The sequence below is a fragment of the Rhipicephalus microplus genome, unplaced genomic scaffold (assembly GCF_043290135.1).
Source record: "Rhipicephalus microplus isolate Deutch F79 unplaced genomic scaffold, USDA_Rmic scaffold_583, whole genome shotgun sequence".
Taxonomy (NCBI): Eukaryota; Metazoa; Arthropoda; class Arachnida; order Ixodida; family Ixodidae; genus Rhipicephalus; species Rhipicephalus microplus.
Genome location: NW_027465142.1, coordinates 32582 through 44152, shown reverse-complemented (window position 1 = coordinate 44152; position 11571 = coordinate 32582). Strand labels below are relative to the sequence as shown.

The 11571-nt window shown below is 60.1% G+C and overlaps 1 non-coding gene across 1 annotated transcript; it reads left to right on the top strand.

The window, feature by feature from the left end:
* The first annotated feature begins 9385 nt into the window (after positions 1-9385).
* On the top strand, positions 9386-11200 carry LOC142795211 (small subunit ribosomal RNA). The gene has a single exon (XR_012892855.1). It is a non-coding gene; the product is annotated as a small subunit ribosomal RNA (ribosomal RNA).
* Positions 11201-11571: the final 371 nt, after the last annotated feature.

Genomic DNA, 11571 nt, shown 5'->3' with positions numbered 1-11571 from the left:
AACCGCGCGGTAGGGGCTCGAGACAAAGCTCGGCCCTAAACCGCGCCAAGTACGGAAGGAACGGCGCGGAGAGGGCTCGAGACAAAGCTCGACCCTAAACCGCGCCAAGTACGGAGGAACAGCGCGGCTAAGGGCTCGAAACAAACCCTAAACCGCGCCAAGTACGGAGGGAACAGCGCGGCTAAGGGCTCGAAACAAACCCTAAACCGCGCCAAGTACGGAAGGAACGGCGCGGAGAGGGCTCGAGACAAAGCTCGACCCTAAACCGCGCCAAGTACGGAGGGAACAGCGCGGCTAAGGGCTCGAAACAAACCCTGAACCGCGCCAAGTACGAAAGGAACGGCGCGCAGTAGGGGTTTAAAACAAAGCTGGTCCCAAAACCGCGCCAAGTACGAAAGGAACAGCGCGGTCGAGACTCGGAAGAAAAAGCTTTCAAAGTGTCGTAGCACGATGCACACTGCTGTTCGTGTGGAACAAACGTGACTACCGTGCTGTACGGTGGAGTTCTGTGCGCAAAAGCGGCGGGTGTGTTTCTAAGCACCACAGCGTTGTGTCAAAAAAGAGGTGCCTGAGAGAAACGCATGCGACTGCCGTGCTTTGCGGCATAGCACCGTGCGCAAAAACGGTGCGCATGCAAGAGGTGTCAGAGCTAGCGAACTTTTGCCACGAGCAACAGGTCACTAAAAGCCTATAGATGACGGTGTTGGAGGAAAAGAAAAATATCGAGAAAGCACTGCGGTGTGCCGTGCGTAGGGACGGGCGCGCGTGCCACATGCCGCCGAAATATGGGTGTCGGAGAAAACAGAGTGCCGCGCGTAACGAGGGGCGCGCGTGTTACAGAGAGATATGCCCAAACGCATGAAAGTGTACGCAGGTGTCCTAAGGCAGTTTTTTTTTTTTTTCCTCATTTTGATGTCGCCCCGGCTGACGTGGTTTTCGTTTTTCCGTGCCGCCCCGGCTGACGCGGTTTTCGTTTTTCCGTGCCGCCCCGGCTGACGCAGTTTTTGCGCCGCCCCGGCTGACGCGGTTTTCGCGCCGCCCCGGCTGACGCGGTTCCGACTTTGCACTTTTTGGCTCACCCCGGCTGGCGGCCCACTCACTCGATCGCCAGGTCTGTTTGCCCCGGTGGTTCCACCGCCAGGCTTAAGCGCGAACTTTTTTTGTTTGTTTTCTTTTGATTAAGCGCAAGCTTTTTTCTTTGTTTTCTTTTGATTAAGCGCGGGCTTTTTTCTTTGTTTTTTTTGCATTCGCCCCGGCAGACGCGGTTTTTTGCGCCGCCCCGGCTGACGCGGTTTTTGCCGCCCCGGCTGACGCAGTTCGGACTTAGCACTTTTCGGCTGTGCCTGGCTGGCGGCCCACTCACTCGATCGCCATGTCTGTTTGCCACAGTTTTCCCGGTGGTGCCGCACCCGGGCTCGCCCCGGCTGACGCGGTTTCGTGCCGCCCCGGCAGACGCGGTTTTCGCGCCGCCCCGGCTGACGCGGTTTCGTGCCGCCCCGGCAGACGCGGTTTTTTGCCGCCCCGGCTGACGCAGTTCGGACTTGGCACTTTTTGGCTGAGCCTTGCTGGCGGCCCACTCACTCGATCGCCATGTCTGTTTGCCACAGTTTTCCCGGTGGTGCCGCACCCGGGCTCGCCCCGGCAGACGCGTTTTTTTTTTCTTTCGCCCCGGCTGACGCAGTTTTCGCGCCGCCCCGGCAGACGCGGTTTTCGCGCCGCCCCGGCAGACGCGGTTTTTTGCGCCGCCCCGGCTGACGCAGTTCGGACTTGGCACTTTTTGGCTGAGCCTGGCTGGCGGCCCACTCACTCGATCGCCATGTCTGTTTGCCACAGTTTTCCCGGTGGTGCCGCACCCGGGCTCGCCCCGGCTGACGCAGTTTTCGCGCCGCCCCGGCTGACGCGGTTTCGTGCCGCCCCGGCAGACGCGGTTTTTTGCGCCGCCCCGGCTGACGCGGTTTTTTGCCGCCCCGGCTGACGCAGTTCGGACTTGGCACTTTTCGGCTGTGCCTGGCTGGCGGCCCACTCACTCGATCGCCATGTCTGTTTGCCACAGTTTTCCCGGTGGTGCCGCACCCGGGCTCGCCCCGGCAGACGCGTTTTTTTTTTTTTCTTTCGCCCCGGCTGACGCAGTTTTCGCGCCGCCCCGGCTGACGCGGTTTCGTGCCGCCCCGGCAGACGCGGTTTTTTGCGCCGCCCCGGCTGACGCGGTTTTTGCCGCCCCGGCTGACGCAGTTCGGACTTAGCACTTTTTGGCTGAGCCTGGCTGGTGGCCCACTCACTCGATCGCCATGTCTGTTAGCCACAGTTTTCCCGGTGGTGCCGCACCCGGGCTCGCCCCGGCTGACGCAGTTTTCGCGCCGCCCCGGCTGACGCGGTTTCGTGCCGCCCCGGCAGACGCGGTTTTCGCGCCGCCCCGGCTGACGCGGTTTTTGCCGCCCCGGCTGACGCAGTTCGGACTTAGCACTTTTCGGCTGTGCCTGGCTGGCGGCCCACTCACTCGATCGCCATGTCTGTTTGCCACAGTTTTCCCGGTGGTGCCGCACCCGGGCTCGCCCCGGCTGACGCAGTTTTCGCGCCGCCCCGGCTGACGCGGTTTCGTGCCGCCCCGGCAGACGCGGTTTTCGCGCCGCCCCGGCTGACGCGGTTTCGTGCCGCCCCGGCAGACGCGGTTTTTTGCCGCCCCAGCTGACGCAGTTCGGACTTAGCACTTTTTGGCTGAGCCTTGCTGGCGGCCCACTCACTCGATCGCCATGTCTGTTTGCCACAGTTTTCCCGGTGGTGCCGCACCCGGGCTCGCCCCGGCAGACGCGTTTTTTTTTTTCTTTCGCCCCGGCTGACGCAGTTTTCGCGCCGCCCCGGCAGACGCGGTTTTCGCGCCGCCCCGGCAGACGCGGTTTTTTGCGCCGCCCCGGCTGACGCGGTTTTTTGCCGCCCCGGCTGACGCAGTTCGGACTTGGCACTTTTTGGCTGAGCCTGGCTGGCGGCCCACTCACTCGATCGCCATGTCTGTTTGCCACAGTTTTCCCGGTGGTGCCCGCACCCGGGCTCGCCCCGGCTGACGCAGTTTTCGCGCCGCCCCGGCTGACGCGGTTTCGTGCCGCCCCGGCAGACGCGGTTTTTTGCGCCGCCCCGGCTGACGCGGTTTTTTGCCGCCCCGGCTGACACGGTTCGGACTTTGCACTTTTCGGCTGTGCCTGGCTGGCGGCCCACTCACTCGATCGCCATGTCTGTTTGCCACAGTTTTCCCGGTGGTGCCGCACCCGGGCTCGCCCCGGCAGACGCGTTTTTTTTTTTTTTCTTTCGCCCCGGCTGACGCAGTTTTCGCGCCGCCCCGGCTGACGCGGTTTCGTGCCGCCCCGGCAGACGCGGTTTTTTGCGCCGCCCCGGCTGACGTGGTTTTTGCCGCCCCGGCTGACGCAGTTCGGACTTTGCACTTTTTGGCTGAGCCTGGCTGGCGGCCCACTCACTCGATCGCCATGTCTGTTTGCCACAGTTTTCCCGGTGGTGCCGCACCCGGGCTCGCCCCGGCAGACGCGTTTTTTTTTTTTCCTTCGCCCCGGCAGACGTGGTTCCCCCCCCCCCTCCGTCTTTCTTTTTGTTTTTTTTTTTCGCCGCGGCTGAAGTGGATTTTTCGGTGCCTCGACGCCCCGGTAGTCGCGGTTTTTCCGTTTCCGCACGGCCCCGGCTGACGCTGCTCGGTCACAGTCGCCTTTTGTGGTGATTGCAGACTTCTTGAGCGCGGGTGTTTTTTTTTTTTGTTGTTGTTGTTGTTTTATTACGCATTCGCTCCAGCAGACGCTGTTTAGACTTTTTGTTTCCTCTTTTATCCTGCGACGAGGTGACGAGGTTTATTCGGTGCCCCGCCGCCCGGCTGAAGTGATTTTTCCTGTCCCGTGCCGCCCCGGCTGACGCGGTTGGGACTTCGCGTTTGTTCGGCCGCCACGGGTTTTGGCGCACTCGCTCGGTTGCTTGTTGTTGCCACTTGTTGCGAACCCAGGTTTCTTGAGCGAGCGCGGGCGTTTTTTCTTCCTTTCTTTCTTTGTTCTATGTGTTAGCGAATCGGCCTTTAATATCACACGAGGACTCACAACCAACAATTTTCAGTTTGAAGTGTAAAAAATCTGCAGGTGTTGACGTAACTGACTTGCCCCGTACCCTTGAGTACATCCATGAAGTTCTCGTAGTACTACTAAATCGCATTATTCCAAGTGGAGAAATTCCCATAAACTTGCAAACCTCTACACGAAAATCGGTGCGCGTGATAAAGTTGAAAATTATCGTCCGATATCAAATGTGCCTTCTATAACACAAATTCTAGGAAAAAAAAAAAAAAAAACACTTGTTCGCCGTTTTCTGCGCCGTGACTGGCAGCACTCCGGCGAAGCGAAACGGGGTCGATTCGAGCACGATATCGGCGTCTTTCGACGTGCTCGCCGGCGACCGTCGCACGAGTACGTCGCACGAGCGCGTCTGCCGGGGCGCCGTTTGCGAAGCCGACGCAAAAGTGGGAACCGCCGCTCGGATGATCGCCGCTTTCGGCAGAGTGAGTGTTGGCACTCCGGGGAAGCGAAACAGCGTGAATGCGCCCACGAAATCGGCGTATTTTGAAGTGCCCGCCGGCGACCGTCGCACGAGTACGGTAAACCGCGTCAGCCGGGGCGTAGTTCGGGACGCCGACGAAAAAGTGGGAAGCGCAACTCGGATCTTCGCCGTTTTTGCAGGAGTGAGTGGCGGCCCTCCTGCGAGACCAAGAAGCATCGATTCGTGCACGAATTCGGCGCCTTTCGACGTGATCGCCGGCGACCGTCGCTCGAGTAGGGCAAACCGCGTCTGCCGGGGCGGGCTTCGGGACGCCGATGCGAAAGTGGGAAACGCTGCTCGGATGTTCGCCGTTTTTGGCCGAGTGAGTGCTGGCACTCGGGCGAAGCCAAACGGGGCCGATTACGGCACGATATCGGCGTCTTTCGACGTGCCCGCCGGCGACCGTCGCACGAGTACGGTAAACCGCGTCAGCCCGGGCGGAGTTCGGGACGCCGATGCGAAAGTGGAGAACGCCGCTCGGATCTTCGCCGTTTTTGGAGGAGTGAGTGGCGGCACTCCGGAGAAGCCAAGGAGCGCCAATTAGCGCACGATATCGGCGTCTTTCGACGCGCTCGCCGGCGACCGTCGCACGAGTAGGGCAAACCGCGTCTGCCGGGGCGGGGTTTACGACGCCGACGCAAAAGTGGGAACCGCCGCTCGGATGTTGGCCGTTTTTGGCAGAGTGAGTGCTGGCACTCCGGCGACGCGAAAGAGCGCGAATGCGCCCACGAAAGTGGCGTATTTGGACGTGCGTGACGGCGACCGCTGCAGGAGTACGAAAAACCACGTCAGCCGGGGCGAGCGACACACGGCGGTCTGGGTGCTTATCGCTGCTATTATAGGGGCACCCCGGCAGACGCAGAAAAAAAAAAAAAATTTTCGACCTTCTTTTTTGCTGGTCGAGCTCGGGTAACCCAGGTCGCAATGGGAGCCGCGCACGAAAGCGGCGTCGCGAGACGCGTTCGCGGTCGCTAGTCGCACGAGCTCGGCAACCGCGTCAGCCGGCGCGGAGTTCGGGATGCCGACGGCTAAGTGGGTACCGCTGCTCGGATGTTCGCCGTTTTTGGCCGAGTGAGTGCTGGCACTCCGGTGAAGCCAAGGAGCGCCAATTCGTGCACGATATCGGCGTCTTTCGACGTGCCCGCCGGCCACCGCCGCACGAGTACGGCAAACCGCGTCTGCCGGGGCGGGGTTCGCGACGCGTACGCAATAGTGGGAACCGTCGCTCGGATGTTCGTCGTCTTTGGCCGAGCGAGTGCTGGCACTCCGGCGAAGCGAAACGGGGCCGATTCGGGCACGATATCGGCGTATTTCGACGTGCTCGCCGGCGACCGTCGCACGAGTACGGCAAAGCGCGTCTGCCGGGGCGAGGTTTGCGACGCCGACGAAAAAGTGGGAAGCGCCGCTCGGATCTTCGCCGTTTTTGCAGGAGTGAGTGGCGGCCCTCCTGCGAGACCAAGAAGCATCGACTCGCGCACGATATCGGTGTCTTTCGACGTGCCCGCCGGCCACCGCCGCACGAGTACGGCAAACCGCGTATGCCGGGGCGGGGTTGGCGACGCCGACGCAAAAGTGGGAACCGCCACTAGGATGTTCGCCGTTTTTGGCAGAGTGAGTGCTGGCACTCCGGCGAAGCGAAAGAGCGCGAATGCGCCCACGAAAGTGGCGTGTTTGGACGTGCTTGACGACGACCACCGCAGGAAAACGAAAAACCACGTCAGCCGGGGCGAGCGACCCATGGCGGTCTGGGTGCTTATCGCTGCTATTATAGGGGCACCCCGGCAGACGCAAAAAAAAAAAAAAAAATTTTTTTCGACATTCTTTTTTGCTCGTCGACCTCGGGTGACCCAGGTCGCAGTGGGAGCCGCGCACGAAAGCGGCGTCGCGAGACGGCTTCGCGGTCGCTAGTCGCACGAGCTCGGCAACCGCGTCTGCCGGGGCGGAGTTCGGGACGCCGACGGCTAAGTGGGAACCGCCGCTCGGATGTTCGCCGTTTGTGGCCGAGTGAGTGCTGGCACTCCGGCGAAGCCAAACGGGGCCGATTCCGGCACGATATCGGCGTCTTTCTACGTGCTCGCCGGCGACCGTCGCACGAGTACGGCAAAGTGCGTCTGCCGGGGCGGGGTTTGCGACGCGTACGCAATAGTGAGAACCGTCGCTCGGATGTTCGTCGTCTTTCGCCGAGCCAGTGCTGGCAATCCGGCGAAGCCGAACGGAGCCGATTCGGGCACGATATCGGCGTCTTTCCACGTGCTCGCCGGCGACCGTCGCACGAGTACGGTAAACCGCGTCAGCCGGGGCGGAGTTCGGGACGCCGATGCGAAAGTGGGAAGCGCCGCTCGGATCTTCGCCGTTTTTGGAGGAGTCAGTGGCGGCACTCCGGTGAAGCCAAGGTGCGCCAATTCGCGCACGATATCGGCGTCTTTCGACGTGCCCGCCGGCCACCGTCGCACGAGTACGGCAAACCTCGTCTGCCGGGGCGGGGTTTGCGACGCCGACGCAAAAGTGGGAACCGCCGCTCGGATGTTCGCCGTTTTTGGCAGAGTGAGTGCTGGCACTCCGGCGAAGCGAAAGAGCGCGAATGCGCCCACGAAAGTGGCGTGTTTGGACGTGCTTGACGACGACCACCGCAGGAAAACGAAAAACCACGTCAGCCGGGGCGAGCGACCCATGGCGGTCTGGGTGCTTATCGCTGCTATTATAGGGGCACCCCGGCAGACGCAAAAAAAAAAAAAAATTTTTTTCGACATTCTTTTTTGCTCGTCGACCTCGGGTGACCCAGGTCGCAGTGGGAGCCGCGCACGAAAGCGGCGTCGCGAGACGGCTTCGCGGTCGCTAGTCGCACGAGCTCGGCAACCGCGTCTGCCGGGGCGGAGTTCGGGACGCCGACGGCTAAGTGGGAACCGCCGCTCGGATGTTCGCCGTTTGTGGCCGAGTGAGTGCTGGCACTCCGGCGAAGCCAAACGGGGCCGATTCCGGCACGATATCGGCGTCTTTCTACGTGCTCGCCGGCGACCGTCGCACGAGTACGGCAAAGTGCGTCTGCCGGGGCGGGGTTTGCGACGCGTACGCAATAGTGAGAACCGTCGCTCGGATGTTCGTCGTCTTTCGCCGAGCCAGTGCTGGCACTCCGGCGAAGCCGAACGGAGCCGATTCGGGCACGATATCGGCGTCTTTCCACGTGCTCGCCGGCGACCGTCGCACGAGTACGGTAAACCGCGTCAGCCGGGGCGGAGTTCGGGACGCCGATGCGAAAGTGGGAAGCGCCGCTCGGATCTTCGCCGTTTTTGGAGGAGTCAGTGGCGGCACTCCGGTGAAGCCAAGGTGCGCCAATTCGCGCACGATATCGGCGTCTTTCGACGTGCCCGCCGGCCACCGTCGCACGAGTACGGCAAACCTCGTCTGCCGGGGCGGGGTTTGCGACGCCGACGCAAAAGTGGGAACCGCCGCTCGGATGTTCGCCGTTTTTGGCAGAGTGAGTGCTGGCACTCCGGCGAAGCGAAAGAGCGTGAATGCGCCCACGAAAGTAGCGTATTTGGACGTGCTTGACGGCGACCGCCGCAGGAGTACGAAAAACCACGTCAGCCGGGGCGAGCGACCCACGGCGGTCTGGGTGCTTATCGCTGCTATTATAGGGGCACCCCGGCAGACGCAGAAAGAAAAAAAAAATGGGGACATGGCGTGCGTCACCGTGCGGCTTCGCAGCGTTGCCGAAGTCGCCGAGCCCTTCGACTGAGCCGAACGGCGGACAGGGAACGTTGGTCGGCCGTTCTAACCTGTCGGTGCCACGCCGAGACGTCGTTAAGGAAAACCGCGTCGTGGGCCTCTACGACGCCGTCGAGTCGTTGTACGTTTGGTGTCCAGCGTGTCGGCGGCGAGTAGCGGACACGTCGTTCACGACTTCGGTCTTTCGCAGTCGACGCGAACTTGCGGAGAGTCGTGGTGCCTCACGTTTTCGGCAGAAACCGCGGCGGAATTTTCCCGTGCGTGCGCGCACGACCTCGGTGCTGTGCCGTCAGCGTAGTGTTGCACAAACTCGTGGCCTACCCAAGGTGCGGTACGTTTGCGGCCGTATCCTCGGTGGGAATTTCGTGAGTAGGGTCGCAAATTCTACGACCTCGGCGGGTTTGAGAGCGACGTAGACTTGTGGCACGCTCAACATGCCACACGTTTCGGGGCACACCCGCGGTGAAATTTTCTCGAGTACGCTCGTATTAGGGCCCAAGGAGGTCTGGGTACTTATCGCTGCTATTATGTGGGGGTTCTCGTGAGCGGCGTACGCGAAAGCGACCGGGTGTCTGATATGCGGCGGGCTTCGGCCTCGTCAAGCGTGTCCTCGGGTCTGCTCCAGGGGAATCCACGGCAGTCGTCTGCAGCCTCATCCGCTTGATGCGTTAGGGGCTGGTTGTCGGACGGTGCCGTTTTACCACGATATCGAGGTGTGTTCCGTGTCGTCCTCGGGCGATTCAGATGCGAAAGCGCCGAAGACGCGGGCGTGACCCGTCGTCTGGCGGCTTTGCAGTCTCGGCTCCGTTGCTAGTTCCGGCCGGTCCACCGACAGTGCAGCGGGCTTGGGCAACCCGCACGGCGCGACCGAGTCGATGCAACGAAAAAGAGCGAGCATGAACGTGCTTCTTGCCGCACGGCTCCCACTCGTCTTTCGGGAAGGTTGTGCCGTAGCGAGCTCGAACGCCGTCATCTCGGAGTGCAAAATAAGCGTGTTGGGGCGCCTGAAGGTGGCCTCCGCCGCACACAGACTGCGTCCGGCCCGCCGAGGGCGAGGACGGACGCGCAGTCGAACGATTACCTGGTTGATCCTGCCAGTAATCATATGCTTGTCTCAAAGATTAAGCCATGCATGTCTAAGTACATGCCGAAATAAGGCGAAACCGCGAATGGCTCATTAAATCAGTTATGGTTCCTTAGATCGTTTCTTCCTACTTGGATAACTGTGGCAATTCTAGAGCTAATACATGCAGTGAGCCTGGAGCCCTTTGGGTAACGGGTGCTTTTATTAGACCAAGATCGATCGGGTTTCGGCCCGTATTGTGTGGTGACTCTGGATAACTTTGTGCTGATCGCATGGCCACGAGCCGGCGACGTTTCTTTCAAGTGTCTGCCTTATCAACTTTCGATGGTAGGTTACTTGCTTACCATGGTTGTTACGGGTAACGGAGAATCAGGGTTCGATTCCGGAGAGGGAGCCTGAGAAACGGCTACCACATCCAAGGAAGGCAGCAGGCGCGCAAATTACCCACTCCCGGCACGGGGAGGTAGTGACGAAAAATAACAATACGGGACTCTTTTGAGGCCCCGTAATTGAAATGAGTACACTCTAAATCCTTTAACGAGGATCAATTGGAGGGCAAGTCTGGTGCCAGCAGCCGCGGTAATTCCAGCTCCAATAGCGTATACTAAAGCTGCTGCGGTTAAAAAGCTCGTAGTTGGATCTCAGTTCCAGACGAGTAGTGCATCTACCCGATGCGACGGCTCGGACTGAACATCATGCCGGTTCTTTCTTGGTGCACTTCATTGTGTGCCTCGAGATGGCCGGTGCTTTTACTTTGAAAAAATTAGAGTGCTCAACGCAGGCGAGTCGCCTGAATAAACTTGCATGGAATAATAGAACAAGACCTCGTTTCTGTTCTGTTGGTTTTTGGAATACGAGGTAATGATTAAGAGGGACGGACGGGGGCATTCGTATTGCGGCGCTAGAGGTGAAATTCTTGGACCGTCGCAAGACGAACTACTGCGAAAGCATTTGCCAAGAATGTTTTCATTGATCAAGAACGAAAGTCAGAGGTTCGAAGGCGATCAGATACCGCCCTAGTTCTGACCATAAACGATGCCAACCAGCGATCCGCCTGAGTTACTCAAATGACTCGGCGGGCAGCTTCCGGGAAACCAAAGTATTTGGGTTCCGGGGGAAGTATGGTTGCAAAGCTGAAACTTAAAGGAATTGACGGAAGGGCACCACCAGGAGTGGAGCCTGCGGCTTAATTTGACTCAACACGGGAAAACTTACCCGGCCCGGACACTGGGAGGATTGACAGATTGAGAGCTCTTTCTTGATTCGGTGGATGGTGGTGCATGGCCGTTCTTAGTTGGTGGAGCGATTTGTCTGGTTAATTCCGATAACGAACGAGACTCTAGCCTATTAAATAGGTGCGGGGTTCCCAGCACCTTACAACCTTCTTAGAGGGACAAGCGGCTCCTAGCCGCACGAAACAGAGCAATAACAGGTCTGTGATGCCCTTAGATGTCCGGGGCCGCACGCGCGCTACACTGAAGGAAGCAGCGTGTCTTTATCCCTGTCTGAAAAGACTGGGTAACCCGTGGAACTTCTTTCGTGATTGGGATAGGGGCTTGCAATTGTTCCCCTTGAACGAGGAATTCCCAGTAAGCGCGAGTCATAAGCTCGCGTTGATTACGTCCCTGCCCTTTGTACACACCGCCCGTCGCTACTACCGATTGAATGATTTAGTGAGGTCTTCGGACCGATGTCCGGCGCGGCCTTTCGGTTGCGCCGGTCTGTTGGAAAGATGACCAAACTTGATCATTTAGAGGAAGTAAAAGTCGTAACAAGGTTTCCGTAGGTGAACCTGCGGAAGGATCATTAACGGATTGTGAAGGGTGAGCGCCTCAGCTGCGTCTGCGCCCGACACTTTCTGCCGCTGACCCCGTTTGGACGCGGGGTCGGCTTTTCCCCACGGGGCTGCCTGAATGTGGAGCGGCACCCCGTGACAAATTGTTGCGCCCAGCGGACGCCAACACCGCGACCTTGGACGGTCGGCCAGGTGGCGGACGCGGGTACAAACGGCGCAACGCACTCATAGGTCGGCTTTCGACCCGCCACTGCACCGTGGCTCGAAGCGCTCGAAATGCGCGACCCGACCGCTGCGGGACCGCCTAGTACTGTAAACAGGAGCGGCGGAGCGCGAACGGCGAGTCGTGGTTACGTCGGTAGAAGGCGAGGCTGCGCGTTCCCGA